Genomic DNA, 26,447 nt, shown 5'->3' on the forward strand with positions numbered 1-26,447 from the left:
GAAATCAGGGCTGCTAAGATGGAACATGAAAGGCACATAGCAGAGGAGAAAAAAAATTCTTTAAGTACATAAATAGTAAGAAAGGGAGGTCAGATCATATTGGTCCCATGATGAAGGGAACCTGGTTACTAAGGATGGAGAGATGGCGATGGTATTGAATTTATTCTTCTCGTCAGTCTTCACAAAACTGCAATGTATCATCATGACATGTCATAGGAAGCACCCTCATGGCTAACAGAAGACAGAATTAGAAATAGACTTGAAAAACTTAACATTAATAAGTCACCGGAACCAGGTGGCTTGCACCCGAAGGTTCTTAAGGAACTCAGTCAGTAATTGCCAGACCATTGTTCCTAATTCTTCAAGAAAAGCCAATGTAGCACCAATTTTTAAAAAAGGGCCAAGCTACATCCCTGGGAATTACAGACCAGTTAAAATAACAAATTGTGTGCAAGCTCTTGGAGGGGATGATAAGGAACTATATACAAGATTTTAGTAATGACAACTGTATCATTAGCAGTAACCAGCATGGATTCATGATGAATCATTCTGGTCAAACCAATTTATTAACCTTCTATGAGGAGGTGGGCTGCCATCTAGATAAAGGAAGGCCTGTAGACGTGGTGTGTCTGGATTTTGCAAAGGCATTTGATACAGTTCCCTATAAACCTCTACTTTTCAAAGTAAGGTCTGTTGGCATGGACCATAGGGTGAGTACATGGATTGAAAACTGGCTACAGGGGCAAGTTCAGAGGGTAGTGATAAATGGGGAGTACTCGGTATGGTCAAGAATGGAAAGTGGGGTCCCCCAGGGTTCTGGTTCTGGGACCTATCCTATTTAATTTATTCATAAAGGACCCGAAGGATGTAATAAATAGCTCAATCTCAGTATTTGCAGTTGATACAAAGCTAAGCAGGGCAATAACTTCTCCGCAGGATGTGGAAACCTTGCAAGAAGATCTGAACAAATTAATGGGGTGGGCAACTGCATGGCAAATGAGATTTAATGTAGAAAAGTTTAAAATAATGCATTTGGGTGGCAAAAAACATGAATACAATCTACTCACTAGGGGGAGAACCTCTGGGGGAATCTAAGATGGAAAAGGACCTGGGGGTCCTAGTAGATGATATGCTCAGCAATGGCATGCAATGTCAAGATGCTGCAAGCAAAGCAAACAGAATATTGGCATACATTAAAAAGGGGATTAACTCCAGAGATAAAACGATAATTCTCCCGCTCTACAAGGCTCTGGTTTGGCCTTGCCTGGTCTATGCCGTCCAGTTCTGGGCACCAGTCCTCGGGAAGGATGTGCTGGAACTTAAGAGGGTCCAGAGAAGGACAACAAAACTAATAGACACTGGAGGACCTTAGTTATGAGGAAAGGTTATGAGCACTGAACTTGTTCTCTCTGAAGAAGAGACACTTAAGAGGGGATATGATTTCAATGTACAAATACTGTACTGGTGAACCCCCAAAATAGGGATAAAACTTTTCAACGAAAGGGAATTTAACATGTGGCCATTCACTAAAATTAGAAAAGCAGTTTTATCTTAAACTGCGTAGCGGGTTCTTAAATAAAAAGAGCGGTGAGGATGTGGAATTCTCTTCCACAGGCAGTGGTTTCAGTGGGGAGCATTGATAATTTCAAAAAACTATTAGAAAAGCACCTGAACGATGACAATATACAGGGATATACAATATAATACTGACATAAAATCACATACATAGGTCGGACTTGATGGCTTATATCTTTTTTCAGCCTCGCCTACTATGTAACTATGTAACTACTTGCCACTTTGAGTTGGTCTATCACATAAAATCCCAATAAAATAAATTAAAATTTTTGGTTGTAACATGACAACATTTGGAAAATTTCAAGGTGTATGAATACTTTTTCAAGGCACTGTATATATAGTTAGTTACATAGTTATGTACTGAAGCCCTATCTCATTTCTTAACATTGTAAAGCACTGCGTAAACTGTTTGCATTATGTAAATTCTATATAATAATATGATAATTTCTCAAGGTCCGAAAGTGCCAAGACAGTAAAAATACCCCCAAATGACCCCTTTTTGGAGCGTAGACAGTCCAAGGTATTTAGTAAGAGGCTTAGTGGGTTTTCTGGAATTGTAATTTTTTGTCACAACTATTTGGAAAATGAAGAAATTTAAAAAAATGTATATATATATATATATATATATATATATATATATATATATATATATATACTGTCACCAGTGCAGTACACCGTTATCATATAACTGGTGTGATGGTGATTAGGAACACTGACTGGTGACAGGATGTAAGAAAAAATCAATATATATATATATATATATATATATATATATATATATATATATATATATATATAGCCACACAGGTGAGTATGATTTTTTTTTTTTTAACATCCTGCACTTCTATTTGAAAGTAGTCAGGATCAGGAACTGCTTAGCAACCAGCAACTGTTGAGAAAAGGAACACTTTGATAAGATGTACAGTACTGTTCAAAGGTTTTAGGCAGGCATGAGGAAATGCTGTAAAGCAAGAATGCTTTGAAAAATATATTTTTTAATTGTTTATTTTTTATCAATTTACAAAATGCGAATTGAGTGAAAAGGAGAAAAATCTAAAAAAAATTTATATTGGGTGTGACTATTATTTGGGTTCAAACCAACATCAATATTTAGACCCCATCCATACACACTATTCGGTTTTCTGCAGATTTTTGTCTTCAGATTTACCAAAACCATATAATATGAGGTCGAACCTTAAAGCGTAAGTTCAGCTGAAAAGATTTTTTTTTTTAAAGTCAGCAGCTACAAACACTGTAGCTGCTGACTTTTAATAAGCACATTAACCTGTCCAGGGTGCCCACAATGTCAGCCGCCCGAGGCCGATCCGTCCATCAGATCGGGTCCTGGCCCGCCATTTGAACTCAGGGAAACAGGCAGTGGAGCCTTGCGGCTTCACTGCCTGTTTCTTACTGCACATGCGCATGCGCACGTCACGCAGCGCTTTGTGAATGGCCGGCTGTGTTCTTGGACACACACAGTTCCCAGAACACAGCACGCCCCACTCCCCAGAAGACAATGCGTGGAGGAGAAGAATGAAGATCAACGTGGAATAGGAAGTGGCAGATTAGGACGATCTGCCTAGCAACAGCCATTTCTAGTAAGTAAAAAAAATAAAAATTACGATTTTTAGGAGCATTTTTATGTAATTTTTGTCTTTGGGGTGGGCCTCCGCTTTAAGAGTTTAAATTTGTATGCAATCAGACAGGCCCTTGTACTACATGGTTTTGGTAAATCTGAAGACAAAAATCTGCAGAAAATCTAATAGTGTGTATGGGGCCTTACACTTGCACACTTTGTGCACTTGCACAATATCAGGGAGTTTGTAGGATTAGAGTCAGGTGTATGATTAACCAATTATACCAAGCAGGTGCTGATCCTCCGCTTCTGCAGGTTTCTCCACGCTACCCACAGCAGTGGTTCTCAACCCTGTCCTCAAGGACCCCCAACGGGCCGTTTTGCTAGCCCCGTCCACTATCTGGAGGAAGATGACTTGCTTGGTTGCCACTCTTAATATCAGAAAGAAGGGATTTCACTGTGATTGAGAAAACCACAATCAGGTGACAGTTTGTGGAATTACTGTTGAGCTTCTGGGAACTTTGTTGAAATTATTCCTGAACCTTTGAGTCACTTACTACTGAACCCCAGCACTCTGTGTCCCTTTAAGCCACAGCTCCTATTCAGTGCAATGAAAATCATATCCACCTTTTACTGCGGCACAGAAACTTTTCTCAGCTGGGAGTGCAACTTATGATCCTGCACACAGGTCGACTGCTTTCAGAAAATGCCCCTGACCTGAGCTCATCATTGTGCATCCATTCCAGATGCTTGTATGTGACATCACATACATCAGAGACATCACATAAAAGCACGTGGGCTGGATACAAGAGGTGGATCAGCAGGATGAGTGTGCCAGGACAAGTAGGTGTGTCTCATCTCTGCTTCCTTTCACCACTCTGCATATTATAGATGAGAAAAGGGTACAGCGGAGGAGCAGATGAGTAGGAAGTTACAGCCGCGGGGCAGATGAGCAGGAGGGGTTCAAAGGGGGGATAGAAGAGCAGGAGGGCACAGTGGTGGGGCAGATGTCCAGGGAGGTACAGTGGTGGAAGAGATGAGAATGGAGTTCAGCAGTGGGAAAGAAGAGCAGGGGGGTACAATGATGGGGCAGATAAAAGTGGGTTACAGTCATGGGACAGATGAGTGGGGGGGTTCAGTGCTGGGGCAGATGAGAAGGGGGTTCAGTGGTGGGACAGAAAAGCAGGGGGTAGAGCAGTGGGACAGATGTGAAAGGAGGTGTACTGGTGGGACAGGAGAGCAGGGGGGTACAGAGGTGAGACAAATGTGCAGGAGGCACATTGGTGGGGTAGATGAGAATGCGGGTTACAGTGGTGGGACAGATGAGAAGATGGGTTCAGTATTAGGACAGATGAGAAGGTGATTCAGTAGTGAGACAGAAGAGCATGAGGATATGGCAGTGGAGCAGATGTGCAGGGAGGTACAGTGTTGAGGCAAATGAGAAAAGGGGTACATTGATGGGGCAGATGAGCAGGGGGGTTACAGTGGTGGGATAGAAGAGCAGGGGGTACAGTGGTGGGGCAGGTGTGAAAGGAGGTGCATTGGTGGGACAGATGAGCAGGGGATTACAGTGGTTGGGCAGAAGAGCAGGGATACAGAAGTGGGGCAAATATACAGGGGGTACAGTGGCAGGGCAGAGGAGAAAGGAGGTACATTGGTGGGACAGATGAGCAGGGGTTTACAGTGGTGGGGCAGAGGAGTAGGGGGGTACAGAGGTGGGGCAGATGTGCAGGGGGGGTTACAGTGGAGGGATAGAAGAGCAGGGGGTATAGCGGTGGGGCAGGTGTGAAAGGAGGTGCATTGGTGGGACAGATGAGCAGGGGATTACAGTGGTTGAGCAGAAGAGCAGAGGTACAGAAGTGGGGCAAATATACAGGGGGTACAGTGGCAGGGCAGAGGAGAAAGGAGGTACATTGGTGGGACAGATGAGCAGGGGTTTACAGTGGTGGGGCAGAGGAGCAGGGGGGTACAGAGGTGGGGCAGATGTGCAGGGGGGTGCAGAGAAGAAAGGGGGTACAGTGGTGGGACAGATGAGAAAGGGGGTTACAGTGGTGGGGCAAATGAGCAGATAAGGTTAGTGTTAGGAAAGATGAGAAGATGGTTAAGCAGTGAGACAGAAGAGCATGGTGGTGGAGCAGATGTGCAGGGGGTTACAGTGGAGGGGCAGATGTACAGGGGGTTACAGTGGTGAGCAGATGAGAAAGGGGGTACATTGGTGGGGCAGATGAGCAGGGTGGTACAGTGGTGGGGCAGATGTACAGGGGGTTACAGTGGTGGGGCGGATGTACAGGGGGTTACAGTGGTGAGCAGATGAGAAAGGGGGTACATTGGTGGGGCAGATGAGCAGGGTGGTACAGTGGTGGGGCAGATGTACAGGGGGTTACAGTGGTAGGGCAGATGAGAAAGGGGGTACATAGGTGGGGCAGATGTGCAGGGAGTTAGTGGTAGGGCAAATGTGCAGGGGGTACAGAAGGGGGGCAGATGGGCAGATGTGCAGGGTAGTACAGTGGTGGGGCAGATTTGCAGGGGGGCAGTGATCTGAGGTGTGAAGGTGCATGAATTGGGGCTGATCTGATCCATGTTTATTTCTCACTACTAAAGTAATTTACAGCATTCATTTTATAAAAAAAATCCTTTTAGTGATTGAGAGTGTGAAGTTGACTTTTTCTGTTATAAAATCGGCACGCTCTATTTCTTTGAAAACATTTTTCAGCACACTGTGCTCAAAAGCTTGCCTACCCTTGCCCTAGACTTAAACGCAGTGCGTGTTTTATATACAGTCCCAGAAACCGACCCCTCCTCCCCATTTACCTTAATTGTGGGGTTCTTCTCCCTGCAGGCTTCTGTTGAATTTGGCATATTTGTGTGCAGCTCTGCCCACACAGCTGTGCCATCAAGTCACAGAGATCTATGAATGAATAGACTACAAGACCAATCCGCCTCTGCAATGGAGGAGTGAAGTGATGTCATAGCATCGATATTCCATCCAGACACTCAACATATCACAATGAATGTGACCCATTCAAGCAAATAGGGATGGACCACAATCGCATGCAATAGTTGTTGGCAAAAATGAGGTTGAAACAGACAGTGAAGAGGTGTCACATCGCTTTCTTACTACCTATGAATTGCCTCTGAAAAGCAATCCGAAGGCAGATTGCTCTTCAGAGGAGAGGTGGATTTAGAAGAACATCTAAATTTACCCTAACATTAAGAAAAAAAGCTTTACCAGCTGTGTTCCCGCAGAGCCCAAATCTGCTGCCAGGCCACCCAAAATTCCATCCAAGTATATAGGAACATATGAGACCCTCTGCGCCTCCCCGCAACCCAGCGCTGGTTGCCTGAGCCAATCACCAAGCAAGAAAAATAAGTACATGTTTCCTATGGTCCCTCCTATATTGTGAACCTGATTATTTCTCTAGTGTGGACAAAGATAGGTCCACTATGAAATTGGGGCAATTTAGAAAGACAAACCTTGGGTCCAAAGGGGTGCAAGGCGTCACATCTCTCACCATATTAAATAACAGGCTAAATTAGCCCTCTGACCTAACATATCATTTTCACTGGGGAAATGATGACAATTCTTCAGCTTCCGCTGGTCCTCTATGGCAGGTGTTGAATTTATTCCATTTACTGACATTGACAATAAATCTCAGCTGATTGCTAATGAACGTAATGACCAGCAGAGGGCGACAAAGATTAATAAGAACACAATATGGATGTATGATACATTATGAATACCGGAGACAGGCTAATCCCTTTCATTTATAACATTCCAGAATGATACAATCACGTTTCCTGTATGTAAAAAAAAAACGATACTTTGTATAAACACATAACTGGTTCATTCAAGTCTGCATTATATTATTAGCTGTTATTCAGTATCTCATGCATTTTTGTATTGTAAGCTGTGATGGCCGAGTGGTTAAGGCGTTGGACTTGAAATCCAATGGGGTCTCCCCGCGCAGGTTCGAACCCTGCTCGCAGCGAAATCTTGGAAGGATATTTTTTTTCTCTCTAGGGCTTGTTTTTTCATTTCATCCATATTAGAACCATAATATACAAAAAATAATATTGATCGTCAATGTAAATTTCTGCAGCCATTACTATGCATACTTATGAACTCCAATGAGACTGATTCAGTTTTGAGGAATAGGAAAGAATATTTATCCAGTGTGGATTTGCTGCAAGATGCTGCCCATTATTCAGCCTGGAAAAGGACCAGATAGTAAGCTTGCGGGGGACAGAGCTGGAGACAAGGTGAGTATTGCAGCGTCCTTATTTTATCGTCTTTCTCTAAAAACTGGAGTCCTGCTTTAAGTTTAACCACTTCCCACCCGGCCTATAGCAGAATGATGGCCGGACGATGGTTCCTTTATCCTGACTGGATGTCATATGGTGTCTGTCAGGATAATAGCGCCTGTGGGGGCGCTCAGCGCAGCGATCAGTGGTGCGGCGTGTCAGCCTGACACGCTGCAACACCGATCTCGGTATAGAGTCTGACGGAGACTCTTAACCACGCGATGAGCCATGTCCAATCACAGCTGATCACAGTGTAAACCGTTTATCGGCTTTTCCTCACTCGTGTCTGACAGACGCAAGGAAAGGAGAGACAATCGGCGGCTCTTCTGAAAGGGGGGGGGGGGGGTCTGTGCTGATTGATTATCAATGCAGCCCCCCCGTAGATGCCTACGCTGGCCCACCAGGGATGCCCACAATGGATGGCCACCATGTATGCCACTCTGCACCACCAGGGATGACAGTCAGTGCCCATACAGATGCCAACCAGTGCCCAGACAGATGCCAATCAGTGCCCATCAGCAATGCCTGCCAGTGCCATCAGTGATACCCATCAGTGCCATCTATTAGTGTCCATCAGTGTCATCCATCAGTGTCCATCAGTGCCACATATCAGTGCTGCCTATTAGTGCCCATCAGTGCCGCCTATAAGTGCTCATCAGTGCAGCCTTTCAGTGCCCATCTGTGTTGCCTATAAGTGCCCATCAGTGCCACCTATTAGTACTCAACATTGCCACCTATCAATGCTCATCAGTGCCCATCAGTGCTGCCTATCAGTGCCCATCATCAGTGCTCAACAGTGCTACCTCATCAGTGCCATTTCATTGGTGCCATCTCATCAGTGCCCATCAGTGCCACCCTATCAGCGCCCATCAGTGAAGGAGAAAACTTACTTATTTACAAAATTGTATAACAGAAACAAAGAAAACCCTTTTTCAAAAATGTTAGTTATTTTTCCTTTTTAATAAACACTAAAGTTTTAAAACAGTGAGCACTGTATGAGTTCCTTTCTATCCACATGTGATTATCGGGATTGCTGTGGTCTGAGGTGTGTGAGCGCCCAAGGAGCACCTGAGCAGCTCTCACCCAGAGGATTTGTACCCCTGAGAGGAAGGCACCACTAGACCCAATTTGAGGTCTTATTGGGAGGTGAGCGCATAGTTTGACTGGTGGAGGGCACGTGTCACTTGGAAGACTTCTCATTTAGTCACTGAAGGATTTTACTATTGCCACAGAATGGATTTGGCATGTTCACTTTGAATGGAGTAATTTATTCATGTTTTATTTGCACCATTATCACTAGGTGGTCACGCTCACTGTGATACATTTCTATATTTTGTTCATGATTTTTGATTTTTAGAAAGTTTTTCGCATTTATAGGAGGGTCTCGCCATTATTGCTATGCTGCAAGTAGCCACTGGGTGGCACTGTTAACATTGCTATAGCATTTTTTATGTTATACTTTTATAAAACAGGTAGCGCTTCATCGTTTTATTAATATTTTTTCATAGTTTAAGTGGGAACACTATTTGTGTTAAGCAGCAACCTTATTATATCTATAGTAGACATGTACACCATCTACATTTTTTTGTTTAATTCTTCATAGTAGCACAAACGTTTCTTCATTGTTTATATTTCCAATATTCCACTTGCCTTTAATGCTTGTTTAACCAGGAAAAATATATACACCATCCCAGAGAATCCTGGAATCTCATAATCAAGGGTCGGCTGTCTATTCCTCACTTACTCAGCTGGCCTCCCGATGGCGCTCCCTCCATCCCGCACAAGCATATTTGTGCAGCAGGTCTTCAATCTCATCAGGAGCAACAAAAATTGCAATACTTCAAGCAGAGCCTACTGGGATGTGTGATAGGCCTGGATCTGGGGGGCTGCTGGGGGAGGGCTGTGGGCTGTGCCCCCCCCCCCAGATTTTAGTTGTGACCCCCTTCCCCAGGTCTCCAAGAATGTCTCCTCTGATCCATGAGGCAATCTGATGGGGGAAATTGATGTATGAGGGACTCAGATGGGGATAACTGATGTAAAGAGCACTTTGATGGGCATAGCACACTCCATGCATCTCCCATACACTCTCCTATACACCATAGCATACTCCATGCGTCCCCTATACACTCTCCTATACACCATAGCGTACTCCATGTGTCCCCTATACACTCCTATACACCATAGCGTACTCCATGCGTCCCCTATACACTCTCCTATACACCATAGCGTACTCCATGTGTCCCTTATACACTCCTATACACCATAGCGTACTCCATGCGTCCCCTATAAACTCTTCTATACACCATAGCATACTCCGTGCATCCCCCATACATTCTCCTATACTCCATAGCGCACTCCATGCATCCTCATACACTTTGCTATATTCCATAGCGCACTCTATGCATACTCATACACTCTCCTATAGTGCACTCCATGCGTCCCCCATACGCTCTCCTATACACCATAGTGCACTCCATGCATGTCCCATACACTCTCCCATAGACCATAGCACACTCCGTGCATGCCCCATACAGTCTCCTTTACACCATAGCACACTCCATGCATCCCCAAACACTCTTATACACCATAGCGCACTCCAAGCATCCTCATATACTATCCAAACACCATAGTGTACTCCATGCATCCTCAAACACTCTCCTATACCCCATAGAGCACTCCACGATGCTCCATACACTCTCCTATACACCAGAGCGCACTCCATGCGCCCCTCATACACTCTCATATTCACCATAGCAGACTCCATGCGTCCCCCATACACTCTCATATACACCATAGCACACTCCACGTGTCTTCATACACTCTCCTATACAACATAGCACACTCCATGCATCCCCCATATGCTCTCCTATATACCATAGCTTACTCCATGCATCCCCCATACACTCTCCTATACACTATAGCGCACTCCAGGCGTCCCCTCTACACTCTGCTATACACCATAGTGCACTCCATGCATCTTCATAAACTTTCTTATACACCATAGCGTACTCCATGTGTCCCCCCATACACTCTCCCATACACCAGAGTGCACTCCATGCATGCCACATACACTCTACTATACACCATAGCACACTTCATGCATCTCCCATACACTCTCCCATACACAATAGCGCACTCCATGTATCCTCATACACCCTTCCAGCTTCCAGGATGTCTAGGTGAACTTATACTGAATTGTAATATGTTTTCTGAACACAAGATGGCAAGATGATGTTCATCCGCCTTACACCCGCTATCCCATAGGGATGCATGTATGTCCGTATTTCATCCGAACGTGTGAAAGGGGCCTTAGGACTAGTACTAATTGGAGTCCGCATTTTAATGTATGTGAATAGACAGCAGGCTACAAAAACATGGCGCCCGTATCTACCTTTTCACTATCTATTATGTACTAGGTGACCCCTTGTCTTTATTTTTTATTTTTCATTTTTAGGGCCAGTTCATGCCCTATAAATGCCGCCTGGATGCGTTCCAGATGCTTTTCTGCATGCGCGTTTGTGATGCAGTCCAGCAAGTTTTGATGCATTTTTGATGCAGTCCAGTGCATTTCCCCTCCTCTTTTTAACCTTAAATAAGGACATGTGGGTTCCAGTGCATTTTTGATGCGTTTTACAGCGTTCCAGTACAGTCCAGTGCAGGAAAAATGCAGCATGTTCTACTTTTTTTCCTGGAATGCCCTTGAACTGACTGCACTGGTGTGAACTATGCCACTGAAAACCATATAACCTACTTTCCCTGCTTTTTGATGCAGAAAAAAAAAACACTGAACTGCATATGGTGTGAACTGGCCCTAAATGTACATATTACTCCCTCTGTAGTCTTATGTAGCTTGTATCTGCAATAGCCTGCACTGAACGTTTTTACATCTAAACAGGGGGCTGCACACCCTTTATGCGCCATGTATGTGATCTGAGTGCACCAGTATCAGTGCACCATAAAATGTGAGTTTTTATATTTTATATTGGCTTATATTAAAGTTTTTATAAGGATTCAGCACTATGTCAGTCTTCTCTATTCTATGTGAGCAATACCACACAAGACTGTTATAGGATATATGGCACGAGCCAGGACCATTCAGGACTATTGCAAGCACCCATAGAGGATAATACCATCCACTAGGATGTTACACCCCTTAAAGGGGAAGGCACATTGTGACCTGTATTAGGCCCAGGGCCATCTTTAATATTGATTGGACCCTGGGTAAACGTTTTCTTGGGCCCCCATACAATTTCGCTCTCCACCTGCTCTGAGTCGTACAATAAATAGCAGCTAAACTTAAAATCAGTTTACTGTATCAGATCAGGCAGCGATTGCGATTGGTTAGCAGAGCTTACAGTGTATCATTACCACTTACTGACTGGTTCCTAGAGGTTACAGCAAATGTTACGGCTCACTGATTAGTTGCTAGAGGTTACAGCACATCATTTCTGCTTGTTTGGTTGCTAGAGATTACTGTACAGTAATACTGCTCACTGATTGGTTGCTGAAGGTTAAAGCACATCGTCTCCTCACAGCAGGGGGCATGATATACACATGAATGCCACCTTTATTTACATATCAATGCCGCCAGATGCAGCTATTTACATATGAATGCCACCTCTATTTACATATGATTGCCAGTTATTTACATGTAAACACAGGGTCTGCAGGTGAGTCATTTGTATAAAACAATGGGGCAGAGCTGGGCAGCATTAGTAGCAACACTTTACATTGAGATATCAAGACATAGCACAGGACTAAAACTTCAAGGAAATTTAAACTGGGATAGTTGGCAAGTATGAGGCAGCTGCTTTTGGCCCCACAACAATGACAGGGCCCAGGGCAGCTGCCCCTTTTGCCCTTCCTTAAAGACAGCCCTGATTAGGTCCAAAGTGGAGGTGAGCGCAGAGTGAAGGTGGATGGACACTGAAGGTGTTTGTGTGTCTGCACTGTACCATATAATCCTCTGGATGTCTTTGGACTGCACTCTTTAACCACTGGAATCTACTGTTTTATTTGTTTATATGGTTGCACTCATGATCTCTATCATCACTACGGTGTTCTATTGTAATGTTATTAGGAGTATTGTGATTTAAAGTGACACAGTTTGAATGACTTCACTTGATTGATTTGCGTTTTTAATATTCTTTATCATTTTTGTCAATGACTTTCTTTATTAAGTTAAATCATTTCTTGTATTGCTTCCCATCACAGACGGTTTACACAGGGTATATAAAGCTTATTTATCATCTAGGGGAGCGCTGTACCAATCTTTATACTAAACGAAAAACTCAATTTAATACATTTTTAATATTCAAAGCTCCATCCATGTCTCCATGGTTTATTTTGTTGAGAAATCACTTTGAACCCCCCCCCCCCTCTAGTATGTCTGGCCGTTGTTATCTTGAGCAAGAGCAAATGATTCATGTGATGTTTACTTCCTGGATTCCATCTGCCTTTGGCTCAGGCATACATGCAGGAGTGTGTTCTTAGTTGAGAAAAACCCTCCTCCCCTCCTGAAGACTCCTGGGATGTATGGCTAGGCAAGAAACCAGGAACCAACTGAAGAAATAAAAAAAAAAATTTTTAAACAAGTAAATATTGTATACTTTTCTCTCTATTAACTAAGACTAGTAGCATGTGAATTAAAAATAATCAATATTGATTTATTATGTAGATTTACTGAAACACTATGGAGTGATACGCTTTATTTATATTTTATGGATGAGGTTTACAACCACTTTACGTGTTCTATAAATCTCACCTTGCTAGCAGTGCAGATGGAGGAAGCTATCACTCCTGGCCATCACATATAAATAAAGCATGCTTAAAGTGGTTGTAAAGTCAGAAGGTTTTTATCTTAATGCATTCTATGCAATAAGATAAAAAAACCTTCTGTGTGCAGCAGCCCCTCTAATACTTACCTGAGCCCATCTCAATCCAGTGATGTTGCAGGAGAGTCTCAGCTGCCTGGGACTCTCCCTCATGATTGGCTGAGACAGCAATACCATTGGCTCCTGCTGCTGTAAATCAAAGTCAGTGAACCAATGAGGAGAGAGAGTAGGCGGGGCCGAACCATGGCTCCATGTCTGAATCGACAAACATAGCAGCGGCTCAGCTCAGATGCCCCACAGCAAGATGCTTGCTGTGGGGGCAGGCGGAAGGGGCCAGAAGAGCCGATGGGGGACCCGAGAAGAGGAGAATCTGGGCTGTTTTGTGCAAAACCATTACACATAGCAGGTGTGTATAACATGTTTATTATTTTTAAATGGAAAAAAACTGAGACTTTAGTATCACTTTAAATGGTTTTATTTTAGTAAAATAGAACAAACAAATCCACTGACGCATAGCTCCCAACTGTCCCTGATTTTGAGGGACTGTCCCTGATTTCGAACAATGTCCCTCGTTCCTCCTCATTTGTCCCTCATTTTGGTCTGATCTATAAAGTTGCATATAAAATGCACTTTTTATCCATCAAAAAGTGTTCCCCAGTGCTAAACCTTTCATCTAATTTCTAAATTGCTGCATTTGTAAATTCCAAAAGCCAATATAAAGGAATAGTAGTGGTAAAAAAAAAAAAAGTACTTGTGGGTTTAACCAATCTTGTTTTTTTGTACAATTCTCCTTTAAGGGGGCGTGGCAAGGGTGTGTGTCCTATGCCTGCATACTTTTGCTGATAAGTGTCCCTCATTCCCATCTCAAAAAGTTGGGAGGTATGCTGACAAGTTATAAAGCTATATATTTTTATTTCCTGAAATGAAAAAACATACTAGAGCCTACAATTTTTTTTTACAAAGCAGTGTTATTTCCACACATTTTCCTGTTTCTGCACTTAAGAAAGTTGCAATTCCACATTCTTCCAGCAGTGGCAGTGATCAGTCCTTAAGCGGGGTTCCACCCTAAAGTGGAACTTCCGCTGATCGGAACCCTCCCCCCCTCCGGTGTCACAATTGGCACCTTACAGGGGGGAGGGGGGTGGAGATACCTGTCAAAGACAGGTATTTACACCCACTTCCGGGCATAGACTCCTATGGGAGCCTATGTCATTTCCTGTCCTGCCGCGCTGTCTGCTGGGACACACACGGGTCCCAGTGACAGCGCGGACAATTCCTATTGCGCTGCGCGACTCATGAGCAGTAGGGAACTGGGAAGTGAAGCCGATTCGCTTCACTTCCTGATTCCCTCACCTAGAATGGTGACGGCAGCAGCCGAGAGCCGAGCGATCGATCGGCCTCGGCTGCCGGCATCGCTGGAACCCGGGACAGGTGAGTGTCCATTTATTAAAAGTCAGCAGCTGTAGTATTTATAGCTGCTGGCTTTTAATATTTTTTTTTTTAGGTGGAATCCCTCTTTACATTATACTGGAGGGGTTTTGCATGCACGCTGTCCAGTGCTGTAAGTAAGGGCTTATTCACATCATGTCCATTGAGCTGCATTTTGCTTGCACACCTCCACACATTTATAGTATGAGCAGGACCCATATGAAACAATTGTTTTCTATGTGCCCTGTTCACACCATGCAAGCGTGTTGCTTTGCAGTAAACGGACACGGTGTGAAGAAGCTCTGTGCCTGTTCACAGATAGCAGGGTGATTGTCATATTTCTGCACCAGAAGAATGCCAGTCACACAGATGTTATCTATGTGTCCTGTGCACACTGCAATGCAGCCTGGAGCCGCTGTAAAATGTAGACATGTTGCGTTGTATTGTAGCGCACAGGAAGGCACTGCATGTCACTGTACTGTAACAGCTCGTCACACTGCACTGCTCTGTGGTGACATGAATGATGTGTCACTTTGTGCACTTCACATAAGGTTCACCCAAAAAAAAAGAAAAGGGACCCGCGTGATGCACTAAAGCGTGCTTCACTCCACCTCCTACTGCTGGCTCACTGTGACGAACAGCTGCCTGCACACTAAACCACTCCTGTTTGATGTGTGGACAGTGTGAACAGACCCCTAATGATCAAAATAAAACCTTGAAGGGAACTAGAGGCAGGAGGGACAGACCAGGACATAGTAGGCACGGCAGAACCTCGAAGGTGGATAGAGGCGGGAGGGAGAGACCGGGACTTAGAAGGATCGGCAGAACCTCGAAGGGGGCTAGAGGCGGGAGGGAGAGACCGGGACTTAGAAGGCATAGCGGAACCTGGAAGGAGGCTAGAGGTGGGAGGGAGAGACCGGAATTTAGAAGGCGCGGCGGGACCTCAAAGAAGGGTAGAGGCAGAAGGGAGAGACCTGGACTTAGAAGGAGCAGCAGAACCTTGAAGGAGGCTAGAGGCGGGAGGGAGAGACCGGGACTCAGAAAGAGCGGCGGAACCTCGAAAGAGGCTAGAGGCGGGAGGGACAGACCAGGACTTAGAAGGCACGGAGGAACTCGAAGGGAGCTAGAGGTGGGGGGAGAGACCGGTATTTAGAAGGAGCGGAGGAACATCGAAGGGGGCTAGAGGAGGGAGAGAGAGACCGGGACTTAGAAGGAGCGGAGGAACCACGAAGGAGGCTAAAGGCGGGAGGGAGAGACCGGGACTTAGAAGACGCGGTGGAACCTCGAAGGGGGCTAACGGTGGAACCTCGAAGGAGCTAGAAGCAGGAAGGAGAGACCGGGACTTAGAAGGCTCGGTGGAACCTCGAAGGGGGCTAGAGGCGGGAGGGAGAGACCGGGACTTAGAAGGAGCGGCGGAACCTCGAAGGGAGCTAGAGGCAGGAGGGAGAGACCGGGACTTAGAAGGCGAAGTGGAACCTCGAACGAGGCTAGAGGCGGGAGGGAGAGACCGGGACTTAGAAGGCGCGGAGGAACCTCGAAGGGGGCTAGAGGCGGGAGGGAGAGACCGGGACTTAGAAGGAGCGGCGGAACCTCGAAGGGGGCTAGAGGCAGGAGGGAGAGACTGTGACTTAGAAGGCACGGTGGAACCTCAAAGGGGCTAGAAGCAGGAGGGAGAGACCGGGACTTAGAAGGCTCGGTGGAACCTCGAAGGGGGCTAGAGACAGGAGGGAGAGACCGGGATTTAGAAGGCGCGGCGGTACCTCGAAGGAGGTTAGAGGCGCGAGGGAGGGACCGGGACTTAGAAGGCGCGGTGGAACAACAAACAAAGCTAGAGGCGGGAGGGAGAGACCGGGACTTAGAAGGCATGGAGGAACCTCGAAGGGGGCTAGAGGCGGGAGGGAGAGACCGGGATTTAGAAGGTGTGGAGGAACCTCGAAGGGGGCTAGAGGCGGGAGGGAGAGACTTTGAATTAGAAGGCACGGTGGAACCTCGAAGGGGCTAGAAGCAGGAGGGAGAGACCGGGACTTAGAAGGCTCGGTGGAACCTCGAAGGGGGCTAGAGGCGGGAGGGAGAGACCAGGACTTAGAAGGCGCGGCAGAACCTCAAAGGAGGCTACAGGCGGGAGGGAGAGACCGGGACTTAGAAGGTGCGGTGGAACCTTGAATGAGGCTAGAGGCGGGAGGGAGAAACCGGGACTTAGAAGGCGCGGCAGAACCTCGAAGGGGGCTAGAGGCAGGAGGGAGAGACCGGGACTTAGAAGGCTCAGTGGAACCTCGAAGGGGGCTAGAGTTGGGAGGGAGAGACCGGGACTTAGAAGGAGCAGCGGAACCTCGAAGGGGGCTAGAGGCAGGAGGGAGAGAACGAGATTTAGAAGGCGCGGCAGAACCTCGAAGGGGGCTAGAGGCGGGAGGGAAAGACCGGGACTTAGAAGGCGCAGCAGAACCTCGAAGAGGGGGCTAGAAGCGGGAGAGAGATTAGGACTTAGAAGGCGTGGAGGAACCTCGAAGGGGGCTAGAGGCGGGAGGGAGAGACCGGGACTTAGAAGGCACAGTGGAACCTCGAAGAGGCTAGAAGCAGGAGGGAGAGACCGGGACTTAGGCCGCGTACACACGGGCGGACTGTCTGTCCAACTTAGTCCGCTGAAACGTGTTTCAGCGGACAATCCGCTCGTGTGTGGGCTTCAGCGGACTTTTTCAGCGGACAGTCTGGCGGACTAAGTCTTTCGGAATTTCCGTAATTTTGTCCGTCCAAACTTGGTTTCAGCGGACAGTCCGCTCGTGTGTAGGCAAGTTGGACGGACTAAGTATGGCGCATGCTCAGAAAGGATTTACACCCCGAAGGTTGCATTGCAGTGTATTGGACGTCGTATTTCTAGTCCCGTCGTACGTGCTGTACACGTCATCGCGCAAGCTTTCAGCGGACTGTCTGTTCATCGTGTATGGTCAAGTCCGTTCATTCAAAAGTTGGACGGACTGTCTGTCGGATTGTCTGACAAACTTAGTTGGGCAGACAATCCGCCCGTGTGTACGCGGCCTTAGAAGGCTCGGTCGAAGCTCGAAGGGGGCTAGAGGCGGGAGGGAGAGACCGGGACTTAGAAGGAGCGGCGGAACCTCGAAGGGGGCTAGAGGCGGGAGGGAGAGACCGGGACTTAAAAGGCGCGGCAGAACCTCAAAGGAGGCTACAGGCGGAAGGGAGAGACCGGGACTTAGAAGGTGCGGTGGAACCTTGAATGAGGCTAGAGGCGGGAGGGAGAAACCGGGACTTAGAAGGCGTGGCGGAACCTCGAAGGGGGCTAGAGGCAGGAGGGAGAGACCGGGACTTAGAAGGCTCGGTGGAACCTCGAAGGGGGCTAGAGTTGGGAGGGAGAGACCGGGACTTAGAAGGAGCGGCAGAACCTCAAAGGAGGCTACAGGCGGGAGGGAGAGACCGGGACTTAGAAGGTGCGGTGGAACCTTGAATGAGGCTAGAGGCGGGAGGGAGAAACCGGGACTTAGAAGGCGTGGCGGAACCTCGAAGGGGGCTAGAGGCAGGAGGGAGAGACCGGGACTTAGAAGGCTCGGTGGAACCTCGAAGGGGGCTAGAGTTGGGAGGGAGAGACCGGGACTTAGAAGGAGCGGCGGAACCTCGAAGGGGGCTAGAGGCAGGAGGGAGAGAACGAGATTTAGAAGGCGCGGCAGAACCTCGAAGGGGGCTAGAGGCGGGAGGGAGAGATCGGGACTTAGAAGGCACAGCAGAACCTCGAAGAGGGGGCTAGAAGCGGGAGGGAGAGACCAGGACTTAGAAGGCGTGGAGGAACCTCGAAGGCGGGCTAGAGGGGGGAGTGAGAGACCGGGACTTAGAAGGCACAGTGGAACCTCGAAGAGGCTAGAAGCAGGAGGGAGAGACCGGGACTTAGAAGGCTTGGTCGAAGCTCGAAGGGGGCTAGAGGCGGGAGGGAGAGACCGGGACTTAGAAGGAGCGGCGGAACCTCGAAGGGGGCTAGAGGCGGGAGGGAGAGACCAGGACTTAAAAGGCGCGGCAGAACCTCAAAGGGGGCTAGAGGCAGGAGGGAGAGACCGGGACTTAGAAGGCGCGGAGGAACCTCGAAGGGGGCTAGAGGCGGGAGGGAGAGACTGGGACTTAGAAGGAGCGGCGGAACCTCAAAGGGGGCTAGAGGCGGGAGGGAGAAACCGAGACTTAGAAGGAGCGGCGGAACCTCGAAGGTGGCTAGAGGCAAGAGGGAGAGACCGGGACTTAGAAGGCGCGGAGGAACCTCGAAGGGGCTAGAGGCGGGAGGGAGAGACTGGGATTTAGAAGGTGTGGCAGAACCTCGAAGGGGGCTAGAGGCGGGAGGGAGAGACCGGGACTTAGAAGGCACGGTGGAACAACGAACAAGGCGAGAGGCGGGAGGGAGAGACCGGGACTTAGAAGGCACAGCAGAACCTCGAAGAGGGGGCTAGAAGCGGGAGGGAGAGACCAGGACTTAGAAGGCGTGGAGGAACCTCAAAGGGGGCTAGAGGCGGGAGTGAGAGACCGGGACTTAGAAGGCACAGTGGAACCTCGAAGAGGCTAGAAGCAGGAGGGAGAGACCGGGACTTAGGCCGCGTACACACGGGCGGACTGTCTGTCCAACTTAGTCCGCTGAAACGTGTTTCAGCGGACAATCCGCTCGTGTGTGGGCTTCAGCGGACTTTTTCAGCGGACAGTCTGGCGGACTAAGTCTTTCGGAATTTCCGTAATTTTGTCCGTCCAAACTTGGTTTCAGCGGACAGTCCGCTCGTGTGTAGGCAAGTTGGACGGACTAAGTATGGCGCATGCTCAGAAAGGATTTACACCCCGAAGGTTGCATTGCAGTGTATTGGACGTCGTATTTCTAGTCCCGTCGTACGTGCTGTACACGTCATCGCGCAAGCTTTCAGCGGACTGTCTGTTCATCGTGTATGGTCAAGTCCGTTCATTCAAAAGTTGGACGGACTGTCTGTCGGATTGTCTGACGAACTTAGTTGGGCAGACAATCCGCCCGTGTGTACGCGGCCTTAGAAGGCTCGGTCGAAGCTCGAAGGGGGCTAGAGGCGGGAGGGAGAGACCGGGACTTAGAAGGAGCGGCGGAACCTCGAAGGGGGCTAGAGGCGGGAGGGAGAGACCGGGACTTAAAAGGCCCGGCAGAACCTCAAAGGAGGCTACAGGCGGAAGGGAGAGACCGGGACTTAGAAGGTGCGGTGGAACCTTGAATGAGGCTAGAGGCGGGAGGGAGAAACCGGGACTTAGAAGGCGTGGCGGAACCTCGAAGGGGGCTAGAGGCAGGAGGGAGAGACCGGGACTTAGAAGGCTCGGTGGAACCTCGAAGGGGGCTAGAGTTGGGAGGGAGAGACCGGGACTTAGAAGGAGCAGCAGAACCTCAAAGGAGGCTACAGGCGGAAGGGAGAGACCGGGACTTAGAAGGTGCGGTGGAACCTTGAATGAGGCTAGAGGCGGGAGGGAGAAACCGGGACTTAGAAGGCGTGGCGGAACCTCGAAGGGGGCTAGAGGCAGGAGGGAGAGACCGGGACTTAGAAGGCTCGGTGGAACCTCGAAGGGGGCTAGAGTTGGGAGGGAGAGACCGGGACTTAGAAGGAGCGGCGGAACCTCGAAGGGGGCTAGAGGCAGGAGGGAGAGAACGAGATTTAGAAGGCGCGGCAGAACCTCGAAGGGGGCTAGAGGCGGGAGGGAGAGATCGGGACTTAGAAGGCACAGCAGAACCTCGAAGAGGGGGCTAGAAGCGGGAGGGAGAGACCAGGACTTAGAAGGCGTGGAGGAACCTCGAAGGCGGGCTAGAGGGGGGAGTGAGAGACCGGGACTTAGAAGGCACAGTGGAACCTCGAAGAGGCTAGAAGCAGGAGGGAGAGACCGGGACTTAGAAGGCTTGGTCGAAGCTCGAAGGGGGCTAGAGGCGGGAGGGAGAGACCGGGACTTAGAAGGAGCGGCGGAACCTCGAAGGGGGCTAGAGGCGGGAGGGAGAGACCAGGACATAAAAGGCGCGGCAGAACCTCAAAGGGGGCTAGAGGCAGGAGGGAGAGACCGGGACTTAGAAGGCGCGGAGGAACCTCGAAGGGGGCTAGAGGCGGGAGGGAGAGACTGGGACTTAGAAGGAGCGGCGGAACCTCAAAGGGGGCTAGAGGCGGGAGGGAGAAACCGGGACTTAGAAGGAGCGGCGGAACCTCGAAGGTGGCTAGAGGCAAGAGGGAGAGACCGGGACTTAGAAGGCGCGGAGGAACCTCGAAGGGGCTAGAGGCGGGAGGGAGAGACTGGGATTTAGAAGGTGTGGCAGAACCTCGAAGGGGGCTAGAGGCGGGAGGGAGAGACCGGGACTTAGAAGGCACGGTGGAACAACGAACAAGGCGAGAGGCGGGAGGGAGAGACCGGGACTTAGAAGGCACAGCAGAACCTCGAAGAGGGGGCTAGAAGCGGGAGGGAGAGACCAGGACTTAGAAGGCGTGGAGGAACCTCAAAGGGGGCTAGAGGCGGGAGTGAGAGACCGGGACTTAGAAGGCACAGTGGAACCTCGAAGAGGCTAGAAGCAGGAGGGAGAGACCGGAACTTAGAAGGCTCGGTCGAAGCTCGAAGGGGGCTAGAGGCGGGAGGGAGAGACCGGGACTTAGAAGGAGCGGCGGAACCTCGAAGGGGGCTAGAGGCGGGAGGGAGAGACCAGGACTTAAAAGGCGCGGCAGAACCTCAAAGGGGGCTAGAGGCAGGAGGGAGAGACCGGGACTTAGAAGGCGCGGAGGAACCTCGAAGGGGGCTAGAGGCGGGAGGGAAGGTGGCTAGAGGCGAGAGGGAGAGACCGGGACTTAGAAGGCGCGGAGGAACCTCGAAGGGGCTAGAGGCGGGAGGGAGAGACTGGGATTTAGAAGGTGTGGCAGATCCTCGAAGGGGGCTAGAGGCGGGAGGGAGAGACCGGGACTTAGAAGGCGTTGAGGAACCTCGAAGGGGGCTAGAGCCGGGAGGGAGAGACCGGGATTTAGAAGGCACAGCAGAACCTCGAAGAGCGCTAGATGCAGGAGGGAGAAACCGGGACTTAGAAGGCGCAGAGGAACCTCGAAGGGGGCTAGAGGCGGGAGGGAGAGACTGGGACTTAGAAGGAGCGGCGGAACCTCGAAGGGGGCTAGAGACTGGAGGGAGAGACCGGGATTTAGAAGGCGCGGCGGAACCTCGAAGGAGGCTAGAGGCGCGAGGGAGAGACCGGGACTTAGAAGGCACGGTGGAACAACGAACGAGGCGAGAGGCGGGAGGGAGAGACCGGGACTTAGAAGAAGCAGCGGAACCTCGAAGGGGGCTAGAGGCAGGAGGGAGAGACCGGATATAGAAGGCACCGCAAAACCTTGAAGGGGGCTAGAGGCGGGAGGGAGAGACCGGGACTTAGAAGAAGCAGCGGAACCTCGAAGGGGGCTAGAGGCAGGAGGGAGAGACCGGATTTAGAAGGCACCGCAAAACCTCGAAGGGGGCTTGAGGCGGGAGGGAGAGACCGGGACTTAGAAGGAGCGGCGGAACCTCGAAGGGGGCTAGAAGTGGGAGGGAGAGACCGGGACTTAGAAGGTGTGGAGGAACCTCGAAGGGGGCTAGAGGCGGGAGGGAGAGACTTTGAATTAGAAGGCACGGTGGAACCTCGAAGGTGCTAGAAGCAGGAGGGAGAGACCGGGACTTAGAAGGCTCAGTGGAACCTCGAAGGGGGCTAGAGGCGGGAGGGAGAGACCAGGACTTAGAAGGCACAGCAGAACCTCGAAGAGGGGGCTAGAAGCGGGAGGGAGAGACCGGGACTTAGAAGGCGCGGAGGAACCTCGAAGGGGGCTAGAGGCGGGAGGGAGAGACCGGGACTTAGAAAGAGCGGCAGAACCTCGAAGGGGGCTAGAGGCGGGAGGGAGAGACCGGGACATAAAAGGCGTGGCAGAACCTCAAAGGGGGCTAGAGGCAGGAGGGAGAGACCGGGACTTAGAGGGCGCGGAGGAACCTCGAAGGGGGCTAGAGGTGGGAGGGAGAGACTGGGACTTAGAAGGAGCGGCAGAACCTCAAAGGGGGCTAGAGGCAGGAGGGAGAGACCGGGAGTTAGAAGGCGCGGAGGAACCTCGAAGGGGCTAGAGGCGGGAGGGAGAGACTTTGAATTAGAAGGCACGGTGGAACCTCGAAGGTGCTAGAAGCAGGAGGGAGAGACCGGGACTTAGAAGGCTCAGTGGAACCTCGAAGGGGGCTAGAGGCGGGAGGGAGAGACCAGGACTTAGAAGGCACAGCAGAACCTCGAAGAGGGGGCTAGAAGCGGGAGGGAGAGACCGGGACTTAGAAGGCGCGGAGGAACCTCGAAGGGGGCTAGAGGCGGGAGGGAGAGACTGGGACTTAGAAGGCGTGGAGGAACCTCGAAGGGGGCTAGAGGTGGGAGGCAGAGACCGGGATTTAGAAGGTGTGGCAGAACCTCGAATGCGGCTAGAGGCGGGAGGGAGAGACTGGGACTTAGAAGGCGTGGAGGAACCTCGAAGGGGGCTAGAGGTGGGAGGGAGAGACCGGGATTTAGAAGGTGTGGCAGAACCTCGAAGGGGGCTAGAGACGGGAGGGAGAGACCGGGACTTAGAAGGCGTGGAGGAACCTCGAAGGGGGCCAGAGGTGGGAGGGAGAGACCGGGATTTAGAAGGCACAGCAGAACTTCGAAGAGGGCTAGAGGCGGGAGGGAGAGACCGGGACTTAGAAGGAACAGCGGAACCTCGAAGGGGGCTAGAGGTGGGTGGGAGAGACCGGGACTTAGAAGGCACGGCGGAACCTCGAAGGGGGCTAGAGGCGGGAGGGAGAGACCGGGACTTAGAAGGAGCAGCGGAACCTCAAAGGGGGCTAGAGGCCGGAGAGAGAGACCGGGACTTAGAAGGAGCAGCGGAACCTCAAAGGGGGCTAGAGGCGGGAGGGAGAGCCTGGGACTTAGAAGGAGCAGCGGAACCTCGAAGGGGGCTAGAGGCGGGAGGGAGAGACAGGGACTTAGAAGGAGCAGCGGAACCTCGAAGGGGGCTAGAGGCGGGAGGGAGAGACCGGGACATAGAAGGAGCAGCGGAACCTCGAAGAGGGGGCTAGAAGCGGGAGGGAGAGACCGGGACTTAGAAGGCGCGGAGGAACCTCGAAGGGGGCTAGAGGCGGGAGGGAGAGACTGGGACTTAGAAGGCGTGGAGGAACCTCGAAGGGGGCTAGAGGTGGGAGGGAGAGACGGGGATTTAGAAGGTGTGGCAGAACCTCGAATGGGGCTAGAGGCGGGAGGGAGAGACTGGGACTTAGAAGGCGTGGAGGAACCTCGAAGGGGGCTAGAGGTGGGAGGGAGAAACCAGGACTTAGAAGGCGTGGAGGAACCTCAAAGGGGGCTAGAGGCGGGAGGGAGAGACCGGGACTTAGAAGGAGCGGCGGAACCTCGAAGGGGGCTAGAGGCAGAAAGGGAGAGACCAGGACTTAGAAGGGGCAGCGGAACCTCGAAGGGGGCTAGAGGCGGGAGGGAGAGACCGGGACTTAGAAGGAGCAGCGGAACCTCGAAGGGGGCTAGAGGTGGGTGGGAGAGACCGGGACTTAGAAGGCACGGCGGAACCTCGAAGGGGGCTAGAGGCGGGAGGGAGAGACCGGGACTTAGAAGGAGCAGCGGAACCTCAAAGGGGGCTAGAGGCCGGAGAGAGAGACCGGGACTTAGAAGGAGCAGCGGAACCTCAAAGGGGGCTAGAGGCGGGAGGGAGAGCCTGGGACTTAGAAGGAGCAGCGGAACCTCGAAGGGGGCTAGAGGCGGGAGGGAGAGACAGGGACTTAGAAGGAGCAGCGGAACCTCGAAGGGGGCTAGAGGCGGGAGGGAGAGACCGGGACTTAGAAGGAGCAGCGGAACCTCGAAGGGGGCTAGAGGCGGGTGGGAGAGCATGGGACTTAGAAGGCGCGGCGGAACCTCAAAGGGGGCTAGAGGCGGGAGGGAGAGACCGGGATTTAGAAGGTGCGGCAGAACCTCGAAAGGGGGCTAGAGGCGGGTGGGAGAGACCGGGACTTAGAAGGCGCGGGGGAACCTCGAAGGGGGCTAGAGGCGGGAGGGAGAGACCGGGACTTAGAAGAAGCAGCAGAACCTTTGAAGAGGGGGCTAGAAGCGGGAGGGAGAGACCGGGACTTAGAAGGCGCGGAGGAACCTCGAAGGGGGCTAGAGGCGGGAGGGAGAGACCGGGACTTAGAAGGAGCGGCGGAACCTCGAAGGGGGCTAGAGGCGGGAGGGAGAGACCGGGACTTAAAAGGCGTGGCAGAACCTCAAAGGGGGCTAGAGGCAGGAGGGAGAGACCGGGACTTAGAAGGCGCGGAGGAACCTCGAAGGGGGCTAGAGGCGGGAGGGAGAGACTGGGACTTAGAAGGAGTGGCGGAACCTCAAAGGGGGCTAGAGGCGGGAGGAAGAAACCGGGACTTAGAAGGAGCGGCGGAACCTCGAAGGTGGCTAGAGGCGAGAGGGAGAGACCGGGACTTAGAAGGCGCGGAGGAACCTCGAAGGGGCTAGAGGCGGGAGGAAGAGACTGGGATTTAGAAGGTGTGGCAGAACCTCGAAGGGGGCTAGAGGCGGGAGGGAGAGACCGGGACTTAGAAGGCGTGGAGGAACTTCGAAGGGGGCTAGAGGCGGGAGGGAGAGACCGGGATTTAGAAGGCACAGCAGAACCTCGAAGGGGGCTAGAGGCAGGAGGGAGAAACCGGGACTTAGAAGGTGCGGAGGAACCTCGAAGGGGGCTAGAGGTGGGAGGGAGAGACCGGGATTTAGAAGGTGTGGCAGAACCTCGAAGGGGGCTAGAGGCGGGAGGGAGAGACGGGGACTTAGAAGGCGTGGAGGAACCTCGAAGGGGGCTAGAGGTGGGAGGGAGAGACCGGGATTTAGAAGGCACAGCAGAACGTCGAAGAGGGCTAGAGGCAGGAGGGAGAAACCGGGACTTAGAAGGCGTGGAGGAACCTCGAAGGGGGCTAGAGGCGGAAGGGAGAGACCAGGACTTAGAAGGGGCAGCGGAACCTCGAAGGGGGCTAGAGGCGGAAGGGAGAGACCGGGACTTAGAAGGAGCAGCGGAACCTCGAAGGGGGCTAGAGGCGGGAGGGAGAGACCGGGACTTAGAAGGAGCAGCGGAACCTCAAAGGGGGCTAGAGGCCGGAGAGAGAGACCGGGACTTAGAAGGAGCAGCGGAACCTCGAAGGGGCTAGAGGCGGGAGGGAGAGCCTGGGACTTAGAAGGAGCAGCGGAACCTCGAAGGGGGCTAGAGGCGGGAGGGAGAGACAGGGACTTAGAAGGAGCAGCGGAACCTCGAAGGGGGCTAGAGGCGGGAGGGAGAGACCGGGACTTAGAAGGTGCGGAGGAACCTCGAGGGGGCTAGAGGCGGGAGGGAGAGACCGGGATTTAGAAGGCACGTTTGAACCTCAAAGGGAGCTAGAGGCAGGAGGGAGAGACTGGGACATAGAAGGCACAGCAGAGAGAGAGAGAGAGAGAGACGGACACCTAGAAGACGGGGTCGAGGCACAGGAACCTGTTTGCGGTCTCCCTATCACTTGCAGGTGGTCAACAGGTGGACCACGATTGACGGGTTGACAACCCCTGTTTTATAGCAAAAAAGTAAAAAAAAAATTTTTTTAAATATTGTCTGTCTTTTTTTATTTATAGCGCAAGGAATAAAAAAATGCAGAGGTGATCAAATCCCACCAAAAGAAAGCTCTATTTGTGGGGAAAAGGGACATCAATTTTATTTGGGTACAACGTCACATGA

General features: G+C 50.8%; 1 non-coding gene across 1 annotated transcript; it reads left to right on the forward strand.

The window, feature by feature from the left end:
* The first annotated feature begins 7,058 nt into the window (after positions 1 to 7,058).
* TRNAS-UGA (transfer RNA serine (anticodon UGA)) lies at positions 7,059 to 7,140 on the forward strand. Its single transcript has one exon. It is a non-coding gene; the product is annotated as a tRNA-Ser (tRNA).
* Positions 7,141 to 26,447: the final 19,307 nt, after the last annotated feature.

The sequence above is a fragment of the Lithobates pipiens genome, unplaced genomic scaffold (genome assembly GCF_037356315.1).
Source record: "Lithobates pipiens isolate NorthernLeopardFrog02 unplaced genomic scaffold, aLitPip1_a1.2 Scaffold_8, whole genome shotgun sequence".
Lineage (NCBI taxonomy): Eukaryota > Metazoa > Chordata > Amphibia > Anura > Ranidae > Lithobates > Lithobates pipiens.